Raw genomic sequence first — 25,319 nt, 5'->3', positions numbered from 1 at the left:
AAAATCGAGACAGAGTGTACCAGTCAACACCTCCAGCAGTAGCAATAATGTTCAGTGCTATATAGAGTCATTATAAAAACTAATTGGTTTCACTATTATAATAGATATTATTATTATTATTATTATTATTATTAATAATAATAATAATAATAATAATAATAATAATAATAATAATAATAATAATAATAATAATAATAATATGAAAGAAGTGTGTCGTGAGGTCCTGAACGTTCAGTAGGATGTGTGTCGTCACTAAAAAAAAGGATGGGAACCACTGGTTTAGATAGGGTTCTCGTCTGTCCCAATTTGAGTGGGATTAAGTAGGAATTTTGTTTCTCAGGATTTTTGCTGTTGTTTGGGCCGCGGTGGCTCAGTGGTAGAGCGTTCACCTCTGGTGCTTGGGATCCCGGGTTCGATCCCAGCCCCCGCCAAGTGAACTTTGTGGTGGACAAACACCGTGTGCGTGGGTTTTCTCGGGGTTCTCCCGTTTCCTCCCACTTTCTTCATTCCACCATTTCATTCATCACTCATCATCACCGTCTCCTTTAGCCTCACCGGCATAACCGTGGGACGTAAAATTCAAAAAATTCATTTTTTGTTGTTGTTGTTGTTGTTTTTGCTCATCTGGTTAGTTGAAATCTTTGAAGTCACTTTTCCGTCTCTTAAAATAATGAATATACGTTACGTTGCTTACCAAAATAAGTAAATAAAATGCAAGTTTGCAACTTCCACCACAATCGCAAGTTTCGGTAAAACTGCCTTCTTCAAAATTTAGCTAAGGTGACGACAGCTGTTCTTTCCAGCAGCAGTGATTGTACACAGGGGCGAACCCAGAAATTTTTGTTGGGAGGGTTCAAATACTACAAGCCACCACGTCTATGTAGTATTGAACGGCTATTATTCTGCGCCTGAAAAGACGATAAATAATTGTAAAATATTTTCACCTATATTTTCAGGGAAAAACCAGTTGAGAATGCTCCGAGAGCATTGCAAGAACGAACTTAAAAAGAATGGAGAGATGGAGAGGGAAGGATAACTGTGATTGTTGCTACATGTAAAAATAAATCTTTTTATCCGCACCTTCTTCTCTTTCTCGCAAAACTTAGTAAAATATCATCTATCTATGACAAACAGTTCTCGAGATATGGCTGCTTAAATATCTAGAAATTCGAACTTTTTGGGCCAATATCTGGGGAACGGTGGCCAGTTGGCCAGTAGACAGTTGATCAATGTCCACCGGTTACTATTTAATACCAAAATATTTACCATCCTTTTAGATATTGATCAACACCAATATGATCTCTGTATGACTTACGATTCCCAACATATGGCTCCTTAAATCTCTGGAAATCGGCCATTCTTTTGGCCAATATCTCGGGAACGGTAAGAGTGACGCGAAAATTTTGATCACTTTCTCTGATAGTTTTTGATGCTCTATCGAATGCATCTGCAGGGATCGAAATTGAAAATAATCGCAAATAACAGACAGACGGGCAGACAGACACACAGACAAAGACAATTCAGTAACGAACTTTTTAAGTTCGTTGATGATAGAACTAGGTTTTATAAGAGAAAGAGTACAGATAAAGTGTAAAATCAAATTTTCTTACTACTTCAATCATTTCCATGTTGAACAAATATAATTTTATTGAGAAAAGGCACAAAGTATCTTGAGTTAGAAAGTTTTGTTGGGGGTTCGGACCCGATGTACCCCCGTGGGTGTGCTCCTGGTTGAACATTAAAGAAACGATTGATGTTCCTGACATATCCGTGGATGTTCATGAAGTTTCTTTTCTTCTTTCCAGTGAAAATCGTTTAAAGACATGACATTTTATTAAAAAAAAATAAAAGATTTGATATTTTTCGGACAACCAAAATTAGGTTATTTTTTTTCATGCCAGTAACCATTATCCTGAACATTCTTTTGCTTTTTGTTCTTTTTAAATTTTTCCTTCACTTTTTAAAACAAGAAATATGTAAAGGTACACTCAGCCAACAATGGTTCTAAATTATGCCACTTTTAACAAACACACACACACATATACACAGTGGCGTATTTACGATTTTGTTTCGAGGGGGAGCTTTGCTAACTTTCGGGGGGACTTTACCTGAAAATGTGAAAATTTTGCAAGATATTTCATATACATTACTACAGTAATATTTCGGGGGGCTTAAGCCCGGAAGCCCCCTAAATACGCCACTGCATATACACAAACTATTGGTCTGCAATCGGTTTATTTCTGAAGGACAAAGAAAAATTTAAGCATTCATAATGTGTATCGGTCAGCGCAAGAGTTTTCCTAGATTTTCGAGTTTTATCGGAAAGTTCCCTTTTTATTCTTTTTTTTTTTTTTGCGCTAAATTTACCGTTGAAATTTCCCTGGATTAGATAAATTTCCCTCAAACTATGAACACTGGTGGCAGAACATGATAGAAATGGGATTACATTGAAAAAATGTAACAGGTAGTATTCTCTGCATGAAGCCAGTTTCTTTTTTTTCCACCCTCGACCCTACCCATAGTAAATAAATACACATTTCTGATTGGTTGCATATGGTTAAGGTGGATCTAAACGACCCTGCAAAGCTCCTCCTCCTCCTACTACTACTACTACTACTACTTATACTATGGATTTATATGGTAAAACTGCACGCGTAACGTAAGTAAATAACTTTTTTGAGCATTATTTTTATCTAATTTTAATGAAAAAAGTGTTATGAAAATTTAAAAAAATAAAAAAAAAACTTTCTTTGGGCCGGGTTTAAAACAACGCAAAAAGCGATTATGATTACTAGCCAGCCCAAAATTGTAGGGGGCCCGGCTCAAGTTAGGGGAAGCCCGATCCAACTATATTATAGTTCATATTATAGTTCATATCATATATCACCATATTATAGTTCATTTGCAAACCCATCGTGAAATTTTAGGGGACCAGCAAAAATTTAGGGGGCGGCCCCCCTGGATATTGGCCTGGCGCTTGCTCGCTCGGCTACGAAAACTGACAGCTGCCAGCCTTTGATTTCTGCTATATGTATGCTACGTTGCGAGAAACGGATAACTTGAACCAATCAGAACAGCGTATTTAGCTCCTATTGCTACGGTCGAGAGTGATTAAAAAATATGTAAGCCAGTTACTAAATGTAACAATGTTGCTATTACTTTTTCTTTTTTTTTTTTTTTAATCCAGCTCTTGTAGTTGGCTAGGTACCTTTTAGCTGGGTGATGAATAGCGAATCCACGTTGTTGTTTCTCGGTTTCTAGACCCCAGTCCACCACCTCTTAACTAAAAGTAGCATCTTATTCGTAGGAGTCGAATTTATATACATTAATGAAATCTCAAACTGAGGAAGCAAACATGCACCTACCAAACAGCTTATTCATTTCAGGTTCTCTTGTTTACATTTTTTACTGTGTGCAAAAGGAAATTTACACACTATATTATTATGAGTGTTTCAATCTTGTCTGTTTGTAAACTTCGTTCTATTCAGGGGCGGATCCAGGACGGACTTCTGGGGGAGCGGTGGGTTGTAATACTGGTACTTAGAGCTACTTTTAAGAACGTCAAACTCGGGGATGGGTTTTATTTATATATAAAATACAAATAGTTTCCTCTCCTGGAGGGGGGATCGCTCCGATCGCCCCCCTGGACCTGCCCCTGGTTCTATTGTCTGTTAAAATAAGTTCATAGGCCGAAAATGACTTTTCAACATCAACTGAAGTCATCGGACAATATTTATACAGCGACACAGAAAATTGTAGACATTCATCAGGCAAATATTTATTGATCCCACTGACTGATCGCACTCCATCCTATTCGGCACTCTGATTGGATCACCGTGCTGATAGAAAAAAAGGCAGATGAGAAACCAGGAAGAGGAAGACCAAGGATTGAATATCTAGATGTAGTTACGAAGAAGAAACCTTATTGAAGTATAAAACAGCACTCCTAAGAGAAAGAAAAGTTTTAAAAATTTCGATGTTGCCCACCAACCTATGAGATGAACAAGAAGAAGACTGACTGATCGAGTCGATTTCTCCTAAAGTAATCGCAAGAAGTCGTGAAGGTTGACCTAGATTTACCAATTTCACTAGCCAACAGAACGCGAGGGTGTGTCCCGGTCGCCAAACCCACTCATAAAATTTTGCCAGTCTAATCTTTCGCGCTATACAGAGAACATCTTCTGAGAGTGCAATGTTGTGAGTTGCTAAGTTTTTTTGTTGTTATTGCTATTTTATATTTTTACTATTATTATTATTATTACTAGTTAATTCGAATATTGTTAGTCTTCTTGTTATAGTTCTTTAAGTACTGTTTTTTTTTTTCTGCTCGTTCACCGTTCTCTAAGCTTGGCAACGTTATTGGTACACTTCTGCTGTTATAGTTTTTCGCAAGTGTGCGTTCGGAAGGCAGCTCCACGAATCGTATCGAATTCTTCCGAGCCTTCGATTCGTGTAGAACTCAGGCTTCACGAGTTGTTGCGCTCTCTATAATCCTGGATTTGAGCTAAGAACCTTATATAACTTATCTTTTAGAGGAGTCTTGGTGGCTCAGAGGTAGAGCGCTTCTCTTTGGTGTGTGGGGTCCGTGGTTCGATTCTAGTTAGTCCCAGGTGTGCTCTGTGATAGACAAACACCGTGTACTTTTGTTTTCTCAAGGTTTTCGCGTTCTTCATTTCATTTTTACATTCAATATCGTCGTCACCTCCCGTGTGGAAATATTGTTGCGGGGAGAATTTCCTTCCTCCGGGCCATTCCTTGATATCATCACTGCCAGAAGGTAACAAAAATACTTTTAAAAGAGCAGTCCAATATATGCGAAACTACCGGCTCAGAACGTTAAGAATATTAAAATTGTTCATAACTTCAAGTCAGTGGCTTACCTAGCACGGAGCTGGGGGGGTTGATCCCTTTTTTGGGTTAGAAAAATAATTTAAGCTATTATTTATCTATTGTTTGAAAGTTTATAGTAAACTTATGATACCTATCATAGTCTTGATTCTGACTGCCCTCCCCTCCCCCCCAGTTTTTACCTTCTAAACCCAACACTGGTTCAAATACATGCAGCAATATGAGAGTACTCTTAGAATTTGTACTAATCTTCAAAAAAATACGCATTTTCATATGCGCGTATGCATTTTAACAATCCGGTCTCTAGTTATTAGTTTATGATCATGGATCGAAATCAGAAGTTCTCTGCTCCCGTCTGGAATCGAACCGAATCCACTTCTGTCTAAAATTATGCAAGTTAACAACTCAGCTAACCAGTGAATACAAATTTAAATGCAGGTAAATAATGTACAGCTGGCTTATCTTGATCTTCATTTCCTTACATGAGTCTTTACTCTACTCGAAATGGAGCCAGTTAGTTCTCTTTACCTTTGATCTCACACTCTGTAAATATCTGTATTATATGTCACGTGTTATCTCCAACACACACACACACACACACAGACATATATATATATATATATATATATATACACTAACGTTCAAGGTGTCGCCTCACCCCCTCTCCCTGTGCACCTTGTCACTCGATTCCCCACCCATTTACTTTGTTCAGAGACACAAGAGCCGATTTTATCAGCTGAGAGAGCCTCTTAAGTCAATAGAGAAAAAAGCTAACTTTTTTTCGTTTCTCAGTTTGTGCTCGATTATTGTACGTGAGTTATTACATCAAATAGATTTCTATGTAGTGGTTAACAACTCAGTTTCTTGCAGTTTCAGGTAATATATCATTTATTTTTTATTCTTAATTATAAAAATGTACTCAAAACCTTTTTTTAACCTACTTGCATGCCGGTTTTTATACGCTGAGATTACATTACGTTTGTGATTCTATTGGTGAAGAACAGCCATTTTGTTCCCACCGCCATCATATTTGCTTAGTGGATATTTGTTAATAAACTGTTTCATTTGAATATTTACATCCAAAATTTAGTGTTTTAAGTAGGCTCCGTAAATGAAAGTAAGGAACATGGGATTACAACAAAACTTATCCTAGAATTTTAGAGAAAACTTATGGAAGAATGTACAAACTGAACTTGTGGAGTGAGTGTGTAGCAAATGTTACGTGTAGCAAAATAGTGAACAATCCTAGGTTCTTGAAGCAGGGGAAATAATGAAGGGGGGGGGCATTTTCTTCAATGCTTTTGAAGAAAAGTAAAAACAAGAATTTTAAGAATGATTCAAAAAATTAATCAAAAGATTGCGATCTTGGTCAGAATGTTAGGAACGATTTTTTTTTTAAATGGATCAAATGATTGTGATCTTGGCCAATAATTAGTTTTCGGATGAGGGTCCACAAAATTTTTGAACGGCCCCTAAATCGAGTTTTCGGTTTTTTTTTTTTTTTTTTTTTTTTTTTTTTTTTTTTTTTTACGCAATAAGCACATCATACTGAGTTAAGCGATAGCTTGGGTTTGGCTACACTACATGTAGCTCTCAAGATATAAGGCGTACATTTTTTTTTTTTTGCCTGAAATACGAGTATATTGGGTTTTTTGATCCAAAAATATAGGTCTAGGCTATTGTTTTCAAGTTGATTAACAAAATAAAGAAATACCTAAATACCAAAACAATGTCTCGTTCATCCGTCCAGCTCCCGAGAAATACTATAGCTAAAGGTAAACAAACTTATTCAGAATTAAGTAGAAAAAAGAAACGACGCGGGAGCGGTAACAAAGGGACAAGTGCCCTTGGTGGCTATATTTACCCCTTTCCAGGACAAAGTGTATTGAATTGTAGATGCAGCAATATAATAGTATTCTTTTCAGTATATATATAAAAATGGCTGTTCCTAATTTTCTCTGCCCTTTCATTTGCCCCTCACACCAGCAAATTAAACCTGGGTCGTCAAATGGGCCAAACCCAAGAAGCGCTGCTATAGGAGTTGCCCATGAGACGAGTTAAAATTTTTGTGACGACAACACGAGACGAGACGGGTCTTCCAATGGGAATATATACAATTTTAGAGACGAGACAATTCTTCTAATAGAAACATATAATTTCTGAGACATGATGTCTCTTCCAATAGGAACAGATACAATATCCGGGACGAGACAGCATTTCTAATAAGAACCCATACAATTTCCGAGACGAGACAGCTCTTCTAATAGGAACATATACAATTTCCGAGACGAGACAGCTCTTGTAATAGGAACGGATAAAATATCTAGGACGAGGCAGCTCTTCCGATAAGAAGAGATACAATTTCCCAGACGAGACAGCTCTTCTAATAGGAACGGATACAATATCCAATACGAGGTAGCTCTTCCGATAAGAACAGATACAATTTCCGGGACGAGGCAGCTCTTCCGATAAGAAGAGATACAATTTCCCAGACGAGACAGCTCTTCTAATAGGAACGGATACAATATCCAATACGAGGTAGCTCTTCCGATAAGAACAGATACAATTTCCGAGACGAGACAGCTCTTGTAATAGGAACGGATAAAATATCTAGGACGAGGCAGCTCTTCCGATAAGAAGAGATACAATTTCCTAGACGAAACAGCTCTTCTAATAGGAACGGATACAATATCCAATACGAGGTAGCTCTTCCGATAAGAACAGATACAATTTCCGAGACGAGACAGCTCTTGTGGTAGGAACGGATAAAATATCTAGGACGAGGCAGCTCTTCCGATAAGAAGAGATACAATTTACGAGACGAGACATGTTTTCTAATAGGAACGGATAAAATATCCAGAACGAGGCAGCTAGCATTTCCGATAAAAAGAGATACAATTTCCGAGACAAGACAGCTCTTCTGGTGGGCTTTCCTGAGGGTTTTTCGACACGAAACTGTCTCAATTCTCGTCACATCGACAAACCCAATGCGTTTTTTTTTTTTTTTTTTTTTTTTTTTTTGCTTTTTCCAGTGACGTCTACTTTAATTACCATAATTTTCCAATAGTTTACATTTTATTGGAAAGAAGTTGTACACATCAAAGATGATCGAGTTCACACTTCATAACCTAGAAGCAGGCTAGCCAGTGACAGGGACGCGCCCACGGGGGTCCACTGGGTCCGGACCCCTTCCAAAAAACTTCCTAACTCAACACAAACTTGCACACTTTCTCAATAAAACTATACTTGCTTAACAGGGCAATGATTGATGTAGCGTGAAAATTTGATCTTACACTTCATCTGTACTCTTTCTCCTATAAAAACAATCTACTTCTATAATTTTTTTCTGAAAATATAGGTGAAAGTACTTCACAATTTCTTATCTTCTTCTCCGGTGCAGAATAATACCTGTTCAGTATTACATAGACGCAGTGACTTGTATTATTAGATCCTCCCAAAGCTTTGATCCGTTCAACAAAAAAATCTCAGTGCGCGCCTAGTCAGTGATAAATCTTTAGTGTTCCACGGTTATATCCTTTAGACAAAATGGGGAACATGGTTAAAGGAAGTAAATGACTATTGATGGATTGAGGGTGTAAGAGGCAACTCAGAGATCAACCAAAGAACCACTCACACCAGGATTCAACATTATAACACAACCTATATATATATATATATATATATATATAAAGGAGTTAACTTATTTATCGAACGTACGTAAGTAACTTGTTTTTCCTGATTACTGTTTTTATTTATTTATTTGTTTGTTTATTTATTTATTTATGGTACTTGTACCAATTATGGCCCGGGTCCCTAATATGGCCCACCCACCATATCTCTGCAGATTTACGTTGGTGCTATTAGATGACAATATAAACCATGTCCTCATTACAAGCGTAAACATATTTGCGCGGCTCAGAGGACATCATTTATATTGTCATCTAGTAGCACCAACGTAAATCTGCAGAGATATGGTGGGTGGGCCATATTAGGGACCCGGGCCATAATCGGTACAAGTACCATATGATATCTAATTAGACATCGTGGGTTTGAAAATGAAATCTTTCAGTTTAAGATCCCACGATTCTGTCATATAGACTAAGGGCGACAATGATTAAAGGAACTGAATATTGATGGAAGAATTGGTGGGATGTGAAAGTGGGAGGAAACGGGAGTAACCCGACAAAACCCAAGGACACGGTAATCTTTCTTGGCCAGGGATCAAACCAGAGACCGAACGCACTAGTGGAAAGTGCTCTACCATTGAGCTTCAGTGCTCCCTATCGTAGGTTAGAATCCCACTTTGTACATCGGAAAGGTTTTTAATACCTCGAAGTTTTTATTTGCGTTCCTGTTGGACTTATTTAAGGAAAATTTATACAAAAGTTAAATGGAAATACACTGAACAAAAATTAAATTGGAAATAAATAAATAAAAACTGAACGGTTAAGTATTTCATAGTTTTTAAAGTTGTAGAGCTCTCATCCTGGATCCACAGGAGTTACTAGTTCGATCTTAGACTATGGGAGTGCATAATGAATGTCAACAACATCGTATCCGTGATGGGTTTTTCCGTGTCCTCTAACATTCTCACCAGTTCTATTTGTAACCGTTCGATTTCATTAATCTTCCGACTCCTTTAGTCTATAGAACACAAACATGGAACATTAGCATTCTTAACTTTCTAAAATAAAAAAAAAAAGGAAGAAGATACTTCGCCTATTCACCACTAAAATGCTCCGCAATTATATACGAGACCTGTAAAAATATCTGACCATTGTCCCGGGAAATCACTTTGGTGTTTTTCCCGTCCTAATCCTCTTCAAACTAGTTCTCTTTTGCTTCCAAACGCCGAGTTAAGTGGTCTTTCTATTGCTCGGGGAAGTGTTACTAGAGCAGTCGTCACTGCTTCTCAGCTAGATGTCCTCTCGCGTGCGAAAGCGGGTTTCCTTCGGATATTTTTTCATTTTTGGGAACAGCTAGAAGTCTCACGAGGCCATATTCGGAGAGTAGGCACCTTGTCGAACCATCTAAATTTTGAGCTATGCCGGTAAAGACTAACATATGAACCACATGTATGGAATCATTATCCTGGAGCAATCTTCCGAACTTTGAGTTCCACAGATCTGGTTATTTCGGACAAACTGTGTCACGTAAAGGACGGAAAATGTGTAAAAAGAAGTCCTTAGTATCTGTGCGTACTGATGATGACATTGCAACGGCAATCGAAGAACACCATCAACATTGCTTTGATTTTTCTACGCATCTGGCGAACATTTCTGGGTCTTTGCAAGCCTTGTCGGGCCTTGACGGAATTGAATGTATCTGCTGAGTCGATTCTTTTGGGATACTATCCGTACAGCGACGTCTTCACTATTTTAGACTCACCCTGAGACCACACAAGAGAACTAAACATAACCACTCCTCCACAACAGCAGACACAAGCGAAATGTCTGAGTAAAAAATCGGCACGGATTGTTGCCTCCGATAGGTTGTGAAGTTCCTCTTCGAAAAATTTGAAGTCTTTAGTTTGAAGTTTGTAAGAGAAATTGTAAATTTTCGTGCAAGGTCAAAAATACATGAGAGAGAGACGAAGACTGTAGTGACATTTATCGGCTAAACTTGTCTGTTTACACCAGGGCCGTGCCGTGAAAAATCAGCGCCCGGGGCGAGAGTATACGACGGCACCCCCATACATATATTCCAAATATTTTTTCGTATCTTTTTTCCTTTTTTCTCTCGAATTTTTCGCCCCTCTTTCTTCGGCGCCCGGGACCGTCGCCCCGCTCGCCCCCTCCCAGGAACGGCCGTGGTTTACACCAATGTTAAGTAAATACAGTTGGTACTTAGAATAGAAGAAGGACAAATTTTTGCCGCTACAAGAAAACTAATTACTTTTTCGTTTACATATTTGCTTGATTTGTCTTTGCTAGACAATGGTCCAAATTGTCGAAAAAACTTGTAAAAGTATTTTATGTAATGTACTTTGGATCTTTTTTGGCATCGAAAGCAGAAGATATCCGTCAATACGGAAAATAAATTATTCGTATCATTTTGTTGTGCAAATAATGTAATATCTTATTTCTTGATTTAACAGGAAATGTGTAATTACGTAAAGCCATGCAATATCATATAATATCATACCGGATGTGCATGTGATAATATTGTGATCTTGATAAGAAATTTTTCTACAAAAAGGAAAATATTATTTTATTGCAAGGTGTACCTTTACAGCAGGAATAGAAAGAAATTTTTATTATACATTGGTTTGTACAAACCAGATTTTGTTATATAGTATCATACAGCCAAGTAATTGCATAGTGTTTACTATAAGCACTTTCGCTATATGCTTTATCAGATAATGGAGAAGAGGTTGTGAGTAGATAAAAAAAAAAAAAAAAATCGAGATTTATTCAGTTAGATGATTTTGGAGTCGAGATTTACTAGTAATGTTTTCAGATTGCAAATAGAGAGAGTTTAGTGAGGGAAGATAAAAATAACGGGACGAGCTAAGGGGAAAGGTATAAATTGTCTGGATCCAGTGGAGTATTTAGAGGATTATCGGTCTCAAGCAGCCCCCTCCCCGAAATAAATTTATTAGCTTTTCGCATTCCACATAAAACAATAATTCTTCTTACCATTTCTAAGAATTTCATTGGCTTTTCTTATGATCTTTGTTTTCAAATAATACTGTATTTGTCTAATTTCATTCCATTTAAGAACTTTATTCTTTTTTTTATTTCTTTCATCCATTCTACTCTTCTGTTTCTTTTTCTTAGTCTTTACTTTCTTTCGTTTCTCCTATCATACTTTCGACCATTGATAGTTGTTACTCAAGTCGCCCGTCCTCAGTAACACCAAAACTAAGAGGAGCTAATAAGCGAAACTGGTGTTCCACACCAACTTGCACGGATATCAACATAACGGGACTTTAGTTATTATAGCAAAGCAATATTTACATCGTTTAGTTATAAAGAAAGATAAACGTTTGAATTAAAGAAAATCAAGAGGAGGGAAAAAGTAGCCTGGATAATAAGGTAAACAACAGGATGCTTCCTTTTTCTTTTATAAATAGAATCAAAGTTTAGATTCACTGCTAAATTTTTGTGAGAATCATATCACATAAGATTCACCAATTTGCAATTCTTGCCATTAAAATTTCAATTTATGCATAAATTAAAATATATTTAATTCTCAAAGTGAGATGCGCAATTACCCCTTGCTTCCCCAGGTTGTGCATAGTCTCCCTCCCCCAAAAAATTCTAAACACACCACTGGTTGGACCATTTATCTTGAAATACTCTGGTAGCTTTTAATTCGTAGTAAAAAAAAAAAAAATGAAATTTTGTGCAATACAAATATCGAAATGAGGAAATGACCTGACGTGTTTTGCAATACCACCATTTTATCAGTGCTACCAAAACAACATAAAGTTATACCTTTTCAAATAGGACTACATTAGATTAATACAGATTTGAAATCTACATGTTAAACGAGAACTTTGAATGCCATACTTATTATTCAGTGGCAGACACTAAGGACGCTACAGTATCACAAACTTCCAACTGACGATACTTTCCCCAAAATTTGAATATTTGTTTTAGTATAGCATTCTTCATTTGTAACTCTGAATGTTTAATTAAGTACTGTAAGTTTTCATTTAAGACATAAATTTCAAATGTTTAATAATCGGACATAATACTATTTGAAAGAATACAGATTTATGTTGGGTTGGCAAGGCTGTTCATCTTGGTATTGTATAGTATGTGAAACACTATCTCCCTATTCATACAAATAGAAACATGATAAATAAAATTATATATATATATATATATATATATATATATATATATATATATATATATATATATATATATAAAGTGTGAAGTGTGAAATAATAACCAGAAATGATAATTAAAACGAGATAACAAGAAATACAAATACTAGCAAATAAAATATACAGGTCGGTGCATTAAACATTTTTGTACTTCTTTCTTAAATTATGTATATCATGCATTGCTCCATTTATTTATGAAATATCAATAATTATAATAGACATTTCCAGAAAACTTCTATGAAAACACACCCCAAGATCAAACCAAGCCATCGTGGATACTTTCACGAGAAATGATTTTACTATATTGTATGGAGGGTTATTATAGGGTTATTGAGGACTTATTGTAGAGAGGCTTATTTTATGATAATTCTAAGGAGGATTATTGTACAAAGGGTTATCGGTAGGGTTATTGTATGGGAGGTTATTGTAGGGAAATTTATTGTATGGTCATTGTATGGTTATTGTGATTTTATTGTAGGGAGGGTTATTGTAGAGTTATTGTAGGGAGGTTTATTGTAGTTTTTATTGTAGAAAGGGTTACTTTAGGGTTATTGTGGTCTTATTGTAGGGCTATTGTAAGGAGGGTTATTGTTGGGTTACCGTAGTGTTTTGTAGGGAAGGTTATGGTAGGATTGTTGTATAGAAAATTATTATAGGGTTCTTGTAGGGAGACTTACTGTAGGGTTATTGTAGGGAGAGTTATTCTAGGTTATAGAGTTATTGTAGGGAGGGTTATTGTATGTAAGGTTATTATAAGGTTATTGTAGGGAGGTTTAGTATAGGGTTATTTTTGAGTTATTGTAAGGAAGTTTATTGTAAGATTATTGTAGGGAGGTTTGTTGTAGGGTTATTGTAGGGAGGTTTGTTGTAGGGTTATTGTAGGGAGGATTATTGCATGGAGGTTTATTGTAATTCTATAGTGGTCTTATTGTAGGGAGGGTTATTGCAGAGATATTGTAAGGAGCGTTATTGTAGGGAGGGTTATTGTTAGGGAAGGCTATTGTGTGGTAAGTTATTGTAGGGAGGTATATTGTAGGATTATTGTAGGTAGGATTACTAACAAAATATGAATAAAAAGCCTTCGTGTTTTTTTAGAGTAATCGTTAAAAAAAGAGTTTTAAGCTTTGGGAATTCAATACCGGAAACGGATGTGCTAGAGCTATAATTTCCAGTTAGATTGATCGCCTTCTATTACCGTTACCACTCTATGTAAATTAATACTGGAACCAAAATTCTAGTACATTTCTAACGCTTGCAGTTGCAATAGAACAATCATGTCGGGGATAGAATTTGTTCTTGTGGCATTAATTCAAATCTAAAAACTGCTTCCCACTATCTATTACCGCTTTTTTCACAATTACTATCAGTTTTGAAATTGGAAGTCATACATTTTCGCCACTTTCAGTTTGAATAGAGGGATAAAACTTGAGTTGACACTTCTGCTTGGGACATTGGATCTAGATCAAATATCCATTCGGGGTCTCGGGTTCGATCTCAGCCCTTGCCAAGTGAACTTTGTGGTGGACAAACACCGTGTGCGTGGGTTTGCTCGGGGTTCTCCCGTTTCCTCCCACTTTCTTCATTCCACCAATTCATTCATTACTCATCATCAACGTCTCATTTAGCCTCATCGGCATAACCGTGGGACGTAAGACTCAAAGATTTCAAATATCCATTCATCAAATATCCATTTATCTATTACCGTGTTTACTCTCATATTTATGAACAGACAGACAGAGGGACGGACGGACATTGTCGTTCTATAACAATTCCCAATCTTAGGCATAGCACAGTTTGGAGGTATAAAATGCAAATGAAAGGCTAGTAAAAATAAAATAAGGCGTGTCAGAAACGGAATGAAGTCGTTAGAGGCAAGTAAGACTTTAGGAGCAGTTCAGAATTTGGATGTTACAGTGTCTTCCCATCTCTTACCAAACGATGTCCAAGAATTTAGGGGAATGATTTTGCTTACGTAACTTTTCTATTTCACAATATATATAGGGTGTTTCAAAACAACATAGACGACGTTAGGGAGGTGATTCCTGATGCCAAGATAAGACAAAAAGTAAAGACCAAACTAGATGCACATATCCTTCCTTTTGTTAAAGTGTGTGTGTGTGTGTGTGTGTGTGTGTATACAAATACTAACTAGTGTACTGCATATATAATGCAAAATGTGTGAGACTATAGGACCAGAGTAAGTTATTCTACATGACATGACGGTAATTTGGGGGATGCAATCTGAGGTATTACATTAATGCAACTAGCTTTCCAAACAAGATACTCTGAAATGGATATATTAATAATATCGGAATGTGCCATATGCTTATATTGTATATGGCTATAGACATGTAATGTTACACCTGTTTGGAATATTACATGATATACGTGTTATATATTTATATGTAATTTCAAAATAGATTGTATATTATATATATATAATTTTAAAAGTCCATAGCTCCACACAATGGAACCTACCGGTAGTCGGATCAAGACTACACTTAGGAACTAATATGTGCCCTATCCAAATACCCATGTTTCAGAATCCTGTGGTACTTCCGAAACAATTTTTATAGAGGTAGTTGGTGAGTTCAAATTATATGACCCTAGCCAAACTAATTGTTGCTTGAGTACTTTAGGATTTTGAAACATGGATTTTTGGATAGGGTACATATTAGTTCCTAAGTGAAGTGTTGACCCGATTATGGTATGTTCCATAGTTTTGGACCTATGGACTTTAAAAGTTAATTTTCTCATGTTTTTGGCACTCTGTAACTCCGAAAGGAACCATTCGTGCACGCAGGTTGGTCCATCCTTTTTGTCTTTTTGTGTTATCTTGGTGTTGGGAATGTTGTCGATGTTGTTTTGAAATACCCTATATATATATATACTAGCCTTCGGCTAGCTGGGGGGCTTCATCCCCAGACCCCTGTATTTGCTCGGCCTACGACCTCGCGTCCCTTATGTATCAGCCTTTGCATCAAAAGTGAATTTGGTGCATTTGCTCTTAATATTTTCTGAATTCGGCTAGGTGAGGGCTTTGCTTCTAAACCCCGCATTTGCTCAGCCTACGGCCTCGCACTTCTTAAACCCACAATTCTACCGAATTTCAACTTTCTTTTCTTATTTCAACTACCGAAAAGATAAAATTTTGTATCCCCCCCCCCCAAAAAAAAAACGCCCATTTAAATAACATGTGGGAATTTTCTCATCCCCCTTTAAACCCCTTAAAAACTAAAATTTTTACTTTTGGTAATTTTCCTGTAGGCTTGTCCCGGAAAACTACCTTCATCCCAAATTTTATCATTCTAATTTTGCCGGATGGGGTATAGAAAATGCTTCATATAAATAACATGGAAAAGGTTTTTCAGTTTGCCATAAAACCACTCTAAAGCTAGAAATTTTCATTTTTACTTATTTACTTAGTTAACGCTATCAAAAACGCACAAGCATACCGAATTTCAAGTTTTCATTCGAATTAAAAGTATCTAAAACATGAGATTATAAGTCCAAAAGAACACCCATTTAAATAACATGGGGAAATTCTTCATTCCTCCTTTAGACCCTCTAAAAATTGAAAATATTCAGTTTTGGCAATTTTCCTGTCGGTTAGTCTCAGAAAGCTACAATTATGCCAAATTTAAACTTTCCACGTCAACCGGAAATACCCCTTTAATTTATTCAGTTCATGTAGTTTTATATACAGCTCAGATATAGATGATATATACATATATATCCTTACCAAAAAATAGATGAAGTAACAATGTCAGTGTACACAACGTGAAGAAGTTTGGCTTTTTTTTTTTAGTGAACCAATCTCATTAACAAGCTAAATTTTACCAAATCTAGCCTTAAATTATTTTACCTACTTTCAAATGGATGAATATTCGAAAATAAAAACATATTAAGGACTATAGATTCGTCAAATAGATTCATTCAGTTTCAGTTTAGCCTTGAATTCCTCGGACATATAAGTATTTTTCATCCTGAGCATTATAATAACCCGCTAAGGCCAGCAGCACTGCGGATAGTCTATCAAGCAAGGATGATATCCATCTGTAACTATATCCATCTTAACTCTGGAATTACTAGATACTACATAAATAACACAGGAATGCAAATTAAAAAAAAAAAAAAATAATGTTGCTTTTTGATTAATAGGTTCTTCGTTCCTGGCTGATTACGAATAATGAATTCGTTTTTCCCTGTCACACAAACTTTTCTTACAAATCAAGTGTCAAAATTTGGACTTTCTTCCGTATTTAATACTGCTTTATTATACCTTATTTCTTATCTTCTAGCAGACTAAAGAGCTTGTTACACTAAATAACTGAACATATTTTGTTTAATGTAAATGCAGACAAACAAACAAACAAAAAAAAAAAAAAAGAATATAAGATTCCCTATACATACAGATTACTAGATATATACATATAATATGGAAACATATACATAAATGTATACGTTGTAAAATGGAAATTAACACATTTCATATAACCTACTTATTTTTCATATCTTTTTAGCAAACTTTCTCCTGTAAGCTTTCCTAATTTTCTTGTGATTTTCTTCTTAAGCTTATCTGTGCATTGTCTAGGTGCAATGTCTAACAGTAGTCAGCCATCATGCTAACACTTCGAAGTCCCTGCTACCTTTTTTCCATATGTCTCACGTCTTGGTGCAACCGTTCGCCTTGTTCCTCACTTAATTCTTCGAGATTTTGGGAGGAAAGTAATCAAGATGCGAATGCAAAAAACGCAACTTGAGATTCATGATGCAACCCAGTACTTGAAATTTAACTAATTTATTCTCAACAACTTTTCTGTAATCAGCACTTTTGTGGTTTCCCCAGGAAGGTCATGGCTACGTTTTTAAATGCTATCCAAGCATCTCTTTCAGCACTAGTCATTGTTGCCTCGAAGTCTTTATCTTTCATTAATTTCCTAATGTCTGGGCCAACGAGGACACTTTCTTTCACTTTAGCGCATGAAAGTGAAGGAAATTTATTGCATACAAACTTGAAATATTCATCTTCTTTGTCGAGTGCCTTAACAAGTTGTTTCATCAATCCTAATTTTATGTGAAGGGGAGGAAGTATAACTTTCTCAGGATTGACTAAATTTTGTTGAATGATGGTTTTTGATCCCGCATTCAGTGTTTTCCGTAATGGTCACTGTTTTCTTCCCCAATGATCATTTCGTGCCCTACCATTCCACTCGCAGATGTAACATGGCATTTTTGTATACCCACCTTGTTGTCCAAGTACGATGCTCAAAATCTTCAAATCTTCACACATCATCCAACCATGTTCCTCGTAATTAATTTTATAAAGAATAAACTGCACATTTGTCATATGCTTCTTTGAGTGACACAGAATGAGTAATAGAAACTGAGGGGAACTTATTTCCATTAAGTAACAGAACAAATTTTCAACCTGTTTTATTCTAGTTATTGAATAACCTCCAATCACTAGAAAGGCAAGGGAAATTTAAGTTTGTCAACAAACCAGACACATCACAACAATACAGGACAGAACCTTCTTTTGAGAAATAAGGTACACATTCTTTTTCACGATGTCTGTACCAGAAAAATGTTCCACAGACCAGCAAGATATTTTCATTAAGTCTGGAACCAAGAAGTTCAGCAAATTCTTTAAACAGATTTAGGTCCCTAACTGGCTTTGAGTAAGCAGTAAAGGGTCACGAGATCCACTAGGGGGGGGGGGGTTTAAACGCCATCTTCCATTTCACTACCTTCCAGTGAATAACTGTACGAACTAGGATCACTTACAAACTCTATACTTAATTGAGGTATCGGAGCAAGCAAGTCTGGGCCGTGCAGCACAGGTCTCATTGCAGAGGGAATATTGGAATACACTATCTTTGTCTTGTTTCGAGTATTGTGTTCTACGATTTCACAGGAACAGAAGTAGCAATCGTCACTATGGTTTTTGGGCTTTCTCCACACCATTGGTATTCCGAATGGCATAGATGACCGCTTTCCAGTGCTCCAGTTCCGTAACGATTCCACACATGATCTACACACATTATGTGGAGCCCACGAATTATCTTGATCTCCAAGCTTCATATGGAAGTATGCGAAATATGATCTTCTTACAAAATCTGTAATTTTCTGCATCTGTCTCCGTGGAACTGATTCACCACAGATGTAAAAAAAAAAAAAAAAAAAAAAAAAATACATCTGGGCTATTCTCACAACTACGAGATGCCATGGCAACACCACAGTATCCAGCGAACAAAACAAAACAAAAAAAAAAAAAAAAAAAATCCCTAGTCTCAGAGATTAACACTTCATACAATTGAAGTTCATCTAAGATTTGCGACAATAAAATATGAAATTTATTTGAAATAAAATAAGGTTTGATATAGAATTATTTTAAATACTCATGCAGGCAACATGTTAGTTAATTTAAAGCACATTCATCTTTATTACCGTCTGAACATTTTTGTCACGTGCTAGCGACGTCTAGCGTCAATCACTTGAATTACGCTTAAAAATACAATACTTCAATCAACATATATAAATAGTAAATTGTAAGAAATTCTTGCGTGATTCTTGAGAAAACTAGTGCCAATTTCGGTTTCAGCATGTTTAAATACATATAAAACACTCAAAATTATAAAAAACAACAGAACCTATGCGACCCTGTGTAATTACTACTTTTCTGACCAGAGGATACACTCATTTATTAAAATTTAAAAAAAGCTGTAAAAGTTTCAATAACTTAACCTTATCTTCATCAGACGTCACTTGGAAGATATATCTTCATAACATTAAATTACATAACAATATAACTGATGTTTGGAATAATTTATTAAAATAATAATAATAAAACAACATTTAAAATTATAAAATGTAATAATTAGAATTATATAACAATAATAATTTAATGTTATGAAGATATCTCTTCCAAGTAACGTCTGATGAAGATAAGGTTAAGTTATTGAAACTGTTACAGCTTATTTTAATTTTAATAAAAAAGTATATACTCTACTCAGTAAAGTATTCATTATTTATGATAGCCACATTTACTGCCATAGAAATACATTGGGAACCGATATTTGATTGTTCATATGTTAGGATAAATTAGACAGACCATGCTGATCAATGGATTCGAGTCTTATCTTTTGAGACCCTATATCTTGGCCAAAATTAGTGATAATCTTCCAAACAGTTCTTGTGGTTTTGTGTCTCTTGGACATACACGTGGAGACACAGAGTAAATATATAAAGGCGATTTTGGCGAACGAAATTTCCTTTAAAAAAAATTAAGAAACATAATACTGCCGTATTCTTAGTTGATTGATTGCATTTCCAGTGCAACGTAAGATTAAATTTTCTTAGTAATTCATCAAATATCTGGCGAGAACAGCCTAGAAGCTCTATCCTCAGGAAGTTTGCTGGTGCATCGTTTACCATCAAAATAATCCAGGAGTATTCAATCTATACAGCAAAAATATTTGCTGGAACGAAGAAGAAAATTAATAATAATAATAATAATAATAATAATAATAATAATAATAATAATAATAATAATAATAATAATAATAATAATAATAATAATAATAATAATAATAATAATTTGAAGTATAGGATCTTAATACACAGTTTACATGAAGGACTGAACAAAAATTCGAATAGAACGATCTGAATTCACGCAGTTCAAAAAATTTCAAATTTTCTCCCACTGGGAGTGCAATTTCATTTTCATATATAGTGTATTGCAGTCTTAACTTTCGTTTGCAAAGCCGATGGATATATTTTCATTAGAAGCAGAATAAAATTAAAATGTATTGTTAGTTATATGCTCTATTAAAAACTATTACGAAAAAAAAGTGTGCATTGTGCATTGATTTTAGTGAATATCTATTGTATGTACACACTGAATTTGCAACATACCTAATTACTCGCCTCTTCATTTACTTTCTTACGGACCAAATGAACATTTAGAAGGTTTGTTCCATATATAAGTTTATTTTAGATAGCAGTTAGAGAATTGTTATTAACATTTGACTAAGTTAAAAAAAAAAAAAAAAAAAAAAAAAAAGAAAAGAAAAGAAAAAGAAAAACCTTGATATCCCTGAAACCAAATCTCTACACAGGAAAATATTTTAGGTCTATTACCATGATTAGTTTGACAAAGACCGGATGAATTTGTCTGAGGACTTTCGTTGTTATACATTGTCTACATTGTCACATACTATACAATACCAAGATCAACAGCGTTGGCAACCTAACATAAAATGTGTAGTTAAAAAATAGCTTGCATATGTGAAATGAAGCATGTTCTTTCCCCCTAAATATTTAAAAGCTAATGACGATAGTGCCTCAGCATTACCTTTTTCCTTGTAGATTGTCACCAATACACCTTTTCTCAATTCTTCCGACATTCTCTCCTGCCGTCATACTTTTTTCCCCCATAAGGTCCCATGAAATGTCAACTCCATTATTGTTCAAGTTTTCCCATGGCTCTACTGGGATCTGATTTTTTTCCTACTGCAATTTTTATTTATTTTATACAAAACTCTTTTTACTTTATCCTTACTTACTTCTTGCGCTAATCCTTTGATTTGACAGTCCATCCTCACATCTGTCTCTTCAATCTTGTTTTGAGCAACTTATTGAAGTTCTCGTTCCATGTTCTCTTTTATGCTTTGCTAATCCTATACAACGATTTCCACCTCATCTCAATCTCGGAGATGTGGAACTTTTCATTTTGGTCTTTACTCTTGCAATTCTTTTTATCTGTATTTTTCCCTTTGTCCCTGTAATTCTGTACAGTAGAGTACCGAAAACCGGCTTTATGTGGATCGAAGGGTGACCGAGTTTGTGAAAATGCCGGGTTATAGGAAATAAGGTTAAAAAAGAATAAGCACGAGTGTTTCCTCAGAAAATGCAGTACTGTACATTGGTTGCTTGAGAATACAACAGAGAATAAAGTGCCCAATTACCCTTAAACAAAGGAAAAGTACACCGTAAAAAATGAGGTGTTAAAATAACACAAAATGACTACCACTTTATCGTGTTACTTGTGTGTTAATTCAGCAAGAAGCACATCGCCTTCCGAGCATATCAGAAATAACTCATTACTACCTGAGAGAATTTGCATTGATATTTATCGTTTAATATAAACAAAGCTTTGCGAAATATATTCGGCACTTATGCCAAGTAACGAATAATGTTCTATGTTTTCTGTATTCGGCCACAATAATAGTGTTGTAAACCTGTGAATTGTCTGACAACAGTTCTGCCATCTTCTGTTCATATGTGCTAAGACACAGATAAAGAAAACAGATGGAAGCACTGCTATCTGTGTAACTGTTGTCAGATGATTCACAGGTTTACAACAATATTATTGTGACCGATTACAGAAAATATAGAATTTTATTAGTTACTTGCCATAAATGCAAAATATATTTCGCAAAGCTTTGCTCATACCAAACAATAAAAAAGAATGCAAATACTCACAACCAGTAATTAGTTATTTCTTATATGCTCTGAAGGCGATGTGCTTGGTGTTGAATTGACACACAAGTAACACGCTAAAGTGGTACTCATTTTGTATTGTTTCAACACCTCTTTTTTGCTGTGTACGTACTTTATGAAGGCATAGAGCCTTCACTATACATGAAAATTAATGAATACACGTTGTACAGTAATTTACCTGATAAGACAGACCTCAGAAGAATATCCGGCAATGACCTCGAACTGGTCTTACATGAAGAAAAAGAATGTGCAGCTGAAATTGGATGAAATTAGCTTTCAAGAGTTCTATTCTATCCGCCTTACTCGCCTATTATGCCCTCTATGATCTCCAACTTTTCTCAAACGTTAAGAAATTCTCGGATGGAAAGAAATTTCGCTCCACTGAGCAAGACATCTTCACAATGATAGGATATTTTCCAATCCTGGACGAATTGAGATCTGCTAGTGTCAAGGTTTTGAAAAGCCTTTGGCAGAAGTGTATTAACGTTAGAGGAGATTATATTGAGAAATAAAACCTCAGGCGCTCTGATATTGTGTTTCTTTTTATCCGATTCTTAGAACTTTCCGAACAATCTTCGTATATGCACTTGCCTTGCAATCATGTTGCCCATCATGTTCAGACCAAATTTTAAACTTAGATTTTTGTAAGATAGAATTTTCTTCCTAGCGCCTCCCCCCCCCCCTAAAAAATGTAAAGTGTAGGAAGTGAAAAATAAAAACTACGATTTTCTCCGAAACGTCTCTAGCGATTTTGTTCATATTTCATAAATGTATATTCCTTTAACTGTCCTAGTATGATTTATTTTCCTTCGAATATTAGAGCAAGACATTTTACTCTTGAGCATAAGTTGTTTTCTGAAGATTATTTATTTATTTATTAAATTTATTTGAGAAATACCTCACGCGATTTTATTCCTATTTCAAAAATACATTTTTTAATTAATAATGCTAGTATGTTGAATAAATGATTACGCTTGAGAATGTCTGCAAGGGGTAGTTGACTCTTCCAGGTATTGTTTTTTTCAGACGATTTTCCCAAATACGACGCAGGCAATCTTACTAATGTTTATTAACAAATACATCATTAACAACCCTAAAATGGCGTAATACATTTCCATTAATAAAAATCACAAGGGATAATAAATTTGTGTGGTGAGTTTTACCAGCGATTTTCTTAAAAACCGCTCAGAAGATTTTGTTCGTATTTCATAAATAATATTACAATAAGAGCTCCATAGCGTGGCATAAGTTATTAAAAAACAATACATGAAATGAAATGTTGAAGTTTTACGTCCTACTATTATGACGGCTAGGCTAAAGGAGACAGTGATGATGATAAATGAATGAAATGGTGGAATGAAGAAAGTGAGAGGAGACGGGAGAACTACGAGAAAACCCACGCAACGGTGTTTGTCCACCACAAAGCTTACTTGGCGCCAGCTGGGATCGAACCAAGGGGCCTATGCATCAGAGGTGAACGCTCTACCACTGAGCTACCATGAGCCCCAAGCTATTAAAATGTCCGTAATGAATAGTTTACTGTTTAGGATAAGTTTTATTCAAAGTTTTCCAAAAGTTGTTCATATTTTATAAAAGAAGAATCAATAATAACTACAGTATTACTTTCTTTAACCTAAGAAATTGTAGAAAGAAAGTTTAATGTGATGGTCTGTGTCTTTTACCAAATTTTAACACATCTCTTACATGCTCATGTTAGGTTACATCTTTGTATATCTTTTAGCAGAGCATGTACTAAATCAGGAGCTCCATTACTACTTGAAGATTGACTCAGTATCAATACAATGTGGACGTACGTTATAAAAAGTACAATGCATAAAACACGAACCAACGTTTGCTACGTGGCCACTCAAAAGTACAAATGCTATCTAACCTAGTTAGGACAGAAGCGCAGAAGGGGGTCCCGAGCGGTAGGGAGAGGGTGAGTCCGTAGGGAGCAGGCGCTCAGCGACGGTGGATATACACATAAACGAGAATAGTGAAAGAGCACACTTACATATACAAGACTTTCACTATCACCCAAAATTAATTTCAATGTGCTCTGCATTGACAATAATTAATTATCTTCACACTCTCATTCCTTCATAAAAAAAGATTTCACATCGTATTTTACTTATAAATTTTCTATTGGATGGAGCCGTCTGCTCGACTGAACCCAAAATTTGTTTTGGACAACTTTTAATAATGCCAGAATGATTTTAGAGTCACAAATTGGATATATGTTTCCATTTCCAACCGTTCATATTGTTTGCAGCACATATAGGATTGCTGGCTCGAGTAATTTATAACTGCACTTGTCAGTATATTTTATGTTGCCTTTAGCTACTGAAATTACTGAAGAAAAAGGTAAGAAATCTGTCAAAAGAAAACACTTCATCATTTCTAAAAAAACACATCACTAGCTAATCCATCGATGATATAAAGGATATTACGAAATTAACTTTCGAGATATCGCTGTTTACTTGAATGACTGATCAAGCTGTTTTGCTACAGATAATTTTTATCTTTAATGATAAACATTATATACCGTACATAAAAAAAAGTCCCGTTATTTCTCACAAACTGAACAAAAATATTATCTGAAGTAGTTCTTAGGAAATATATACGTACCTTTTTAAAAATTAATTTCGATATGTGTCGATAAATAGTAGTCACTTCCTGTTGCGTTAGGGTAATCCCATAATTTGCGGGACAGTTCCAATTTTTGACATTGACGTTTCTGTTCTGCATGTATAAAATATCGCTCAAAGTTAAATAAATAAATAAATAAATTAATTAATTAATTAATTAATAAAAGAAATTCATTCGTTGAAGGGAACGTTGATGTAAGTGTATTATTACTACTGTACTAATGATAGTGGTTATCAACAATAAGAATGCCAGGAAAAATTTTTAAAGTATTACTGTATGTGAAAATATGAGTGTAGGTGGTTCCCAGAGATGGCGGGGGCAGCTTGTTTGGTATGTGTCATTGCATTGAATTGAATGGGAATGTTGAACCTTTCTTAGTTCACCCGAATGTCAGAAAATATGACATACCATTCATTATATTTCCCCGAGTGGCTCAGATCTATTCTTATCATATACTTCTTATAGTTGATTCGCCGTCACG

The 25,319-nt window shown here is 35.4% G+C and overlaps 1 protein-coding gene across 1 annotated transcript in view; it reads left to right on the top strand.

Moving 5' to 3' along the window:
* Positions 1-5,526: 5,526 nt before the first annotated feature.
* Positions 5,527-25,319, top strand: part of LOC145683758 (uncharacterized) — a 54,788-nt gene continuing 34,995 nt past the window's right edge. Inside the window, exon 1 of the mRNA XM_081755315.1 lies at positions 5,527-5,724. The gene's annotated coding sequence lies outside the window, so the exon portion shown is untranslated. The remainder of the gene's footprint in view (positions 5,725-25,319) is intronic.

This window comes from Thermobia domestica, chromosome 4, assembly GCF_964235325.1.
Source record: "Thermobia domestica chromosome 4, izTheDome1.hap1.1, whole genome shotgun sequence".
Lineage (NCBI taxonomy): Eukaryota > Metazoa > Arthropoda > Insecta > Zygentoma > Lepismatidae > Thermobia > Thermobia domestica.
The sequence above is the reverse complement of the archived record's forward strand: the minus strand, read 5'-3'. Positions and strand labels throughout refer to the sequence as shown.